The sequence below is a fragment of the Athene cunicularia genome, assembly GCF_003259725.1.
Source record: "Athene cunicularia isolate RWA chromosome 1 unlocalized genomic scaffold, athCun1 chr1_part2, whole genome shotgun sequence".
Classification (NCBI taxonomy): Eukaryota; Metazoa; Chordata; class Aves; order Strigiformes; family Strigidae; genus Athene; species Athene cunicularia.
This window is the reverse complement of record NW_020799092.1, coordinates 78683368-78686550: the sequence shown is the minus strand read 5'-3', so window position 1 is coordinate 78686550 and position 3183 is coordinate 78683368. Positions and strand designations below refer to the sequence as shown.

At 45.8% G+C, this 3183-nt stretch overlaps 1 long non-coding RNA gene across 1 annotated transcript; it reads right to left on the bottom strand.

The window, feature by feature from the left end:
- Nucleotides 1–532: 532 nt before the first annotated feature.
- Nucleotides 533–3177, bottom strand: LOC113491521. The gene is made up of 2 exons (XR_003400427.1): nt 1895–3177; nt 533–1462 (listed from the first exon to the last, which is right to left on the bottom strand). It is a non-coding gene; the product is annotated as an uncharacterized LOC113491521 (long non-coding RNA).
- Between the last annotated feature and the right edge of the window lie 6 nt (nt 3178–3183).

Below are 3183 nucleotides of genomic sequence, written 5' to 3'. Positions count from 1 at the left end.
CAGCAGAACCTTTATTTCCTTAGGGAGAGAGCCTAAAGAAACACAAGCATTTATTCTCATCTGTTGCTGAGCTTACGACCCACACAAATAACAGGGAAAAGCGAGCGAGCAGCCGACTGCAGAATGGGAACAGGGAAAATGACTCAGCAAGCTTGGCACCAATCTGGAGAAAACGCAGGTACATTATAACCTTGCTCGAGCATCAATCTCATCCATGACATGACGTAGAAACAGCAGCTAGTGTAGGTATTTGCATCCGACAGAAACAGTCCTCCTGATAAATGACTTAGCTCTGCTCTTGCAAATAGTTATATGCAGGAGCAGAGCAGGTGAGGGGCTGCCTTTGTATTTGCCAGCAAGGGAGAGAAAAAGTTCAATGAAAACCTCTCATTGTTTTTTAAATATCCTTTTTTTCTATTATCAGTTGACAAATTGCTGCATTATAGTTTCATGTTTTGTTCATGTCATTTTTCCTAAGATCAGTATTTCCTGCTACATCACCTTAGAAACTCAATCAACAAACACTCCGCTCTACATGTAAACAAAGCTTTATTTTACCCTCTTTTTGACAGCAGCCAGTGTTTTAGAAACCAGAACATTTCAGGTTCTCTGGGCTATTTGCCTCAGTTTCACAATTTGGTTTTGTTTTTCAGGGCCTGTCAGCACTGTTTATACCTAGATCTGTTTTAGCAGTAATGTTTTCATGTGAGTGGCAAAGAAAATATATTAGTGCAAATTGCTTTCTGGAACCGGGCTTTCTTCTCTTCTGTCGGGAGTCTAAATGAAACTGCACTTTCTAACACATGGGAACTAAAGAGTGAAACAAATTAGAAAGAGAAGTGAAACGAGAAGATTCAGTTTCAGGGACAAAAATGAACACAAAAGAAGTAAAGACCACGTTGACGAATAAGCAGGACCATCTCCAAAGCTCAAGATCTAATAAAACCCTGGACTGTTATCTCTTAGCAGAGGAACTGACGAACTCTGGGCCCTTTAACCATTTCCTTGTGGAATAGTATTGGACCTTGTCCTGACCCCATGACAAGGGTCTTTTATTTTTATTGAGGAAAAACAGGACTCGAGCCCGATAAAAGTTTTCTTACTTGCTTTCACAAGATGAGCATTTCCCAGGTAACGGCTGTGAAAACACAAATTAATCCAACAGCAAACGGGGGATTTTATTTGGCAGTTTTAAAAACCTGCACAGGAACCTCAGCTATTGAGCCTCTTGTGATCTGCCACAACACGGAGTCCATCAGTTAGGGATTAATTTTAAGGCAGATATTAAAGCCTATCACATGATGAAGGATTTTCCTATATGTGCACTTCGATGGGATGCTTTAAATCCTGTGCCTGCGCGTGTGTATGCACGTGTATGCACACGCCGGTGTTTAGTCCAACCTTTTCCATTCACAGGCAGACACAGCCTTAGGCTTCTTCAGGCCTTTCCAAGGAACAGAAACTTGGGAGGGGAGAGCGAGAGAGAGGAGTCATCTTTAAACCTCGCATTTTTGAAAGTAAGTTTTTGAAGGAAACAGGCTCAGATGGAAGGAGCCAAGATCGTAAAGATTTTATAACTAACAGAATTTTTTAAGAGGAGGCAGAATCTCTGCTCTTGCTTAGTGCAAGACTTCCTTGCATGAATTTAAAGCAAATTCAGGAAACAGCACTCTTTTTACAGAAATGCATCATTTTGCTTTTCTGCTCAGCTGTAACCTAAAGCGTCTTGGCTTGACAAAATGAAATAAAACTGTGATGATGCGCTGTTGCTGCTGCTGCCACCACTCTGCCTCCTGCAAAGCTCCCAACATCGTGTACCGATCTCCCCGTCAGAGCCCAGAAAGCGAGCGATGCCTTCTCCTTCCAGCCTAAATCCTGCGCCAGACAAACTTACCCTTCAGCTTTGTAAAACACGGCTCAGGTTTGCAGCGCGCGGCTCTGCCTGAGGTGCCGTTTCCGAGGGTTGGTGTGGCTGGGTAACTCTCTTCCCATGACACAGCAGAACAGCAACAGCAGCAGCAGCAGCAGAGTAAAACAAATCAGTTCTGGCAGTACTCCTAGAAGACTACTTTATATCCCAGCTCCGGCCTCTTTCTCCTTTAAGGATGATCTGAGGAAGGGAATATGGAATGAAAAAAGGGTTAGTGAGGTAGGGAAATAAGGCCCAGGGAGACGGAAAGGAAGGCACACTGGAGCTAGACTCCACGGCAGTGGGACAACCTGGATAAAATGGCAGAGAGGAACCCAGGGGTAGAAATCCCCCCCAAATGGGACGAGAAAGGATAAACAAAGATGAGGTGTACCATGGGTAGAGGGAAGACTGAGAAGAAGGAAGGAAGGAAGGAAAGGAGGATGAGTTTTTCCTCACTCGATTAACTCTTTCCAGCTAAAATCATTAATCATTTCTATGAAACTCCTGAGAAATTTGAAAAATGACAGTAGAGGTATCTGAAACACTGCTCTGTTACATACACAGCTCATTGCACGGGCACTCAGAAACGAGTGGGGTAGAGCACAGGTACTTCAGCTCCAAAAACATGAAGGGGAGAGCGAAGGGGGATTATCTGCCATCACTGCCAGGATGCCTGTGCTGCCTGACCGGGCGGCTCCAGTCCCCTCCCAGGGCTGACAGTTCCTGTGACGGGCACCAGCGTCAACCCCACAGATGGTAAAAAGGTCGATTATATGACTTTCTTCAAGAAAACTCGGTGGGACACTGAAGAAATTAAATTCCAAACTTCGAATTTATTGCATCTCTGGGTCATGCTTTAATCTGCCAAGGGGTTGTAATTTCCAACCATAAGGAATGAACGAATGCAGCACGCTCTTCCTCCTTTGGTTTTTAACAGCAAATCCATCCCTCCCCTACAAGCTAATCCCTCGGACCTCGCACTAGACCACCAATACTGACGTGATGCTACCGATTTGGGTGCAGAATTTGGGGTGCTCTCGCGGGAACTGTGCGCTGCTGCCTTGCCCGGAGAAAAACCCCGAGAGCCCCCTGCACATTGCCAGCCTGGCAGAGGTGTGGCGGTGGGATCACGGAGCAGGTGGGTTTTAGCTCCCTCATCCCAAATCTTGGGGGCAGGAGGAGAGCTGGGGAAAAAAAAATAACCCACTTCAGCACCGCAGGCAGAACAGCAGCCTGAGAAACGCGGCGCTGCCCGCCCGCCCTGCCCGCAC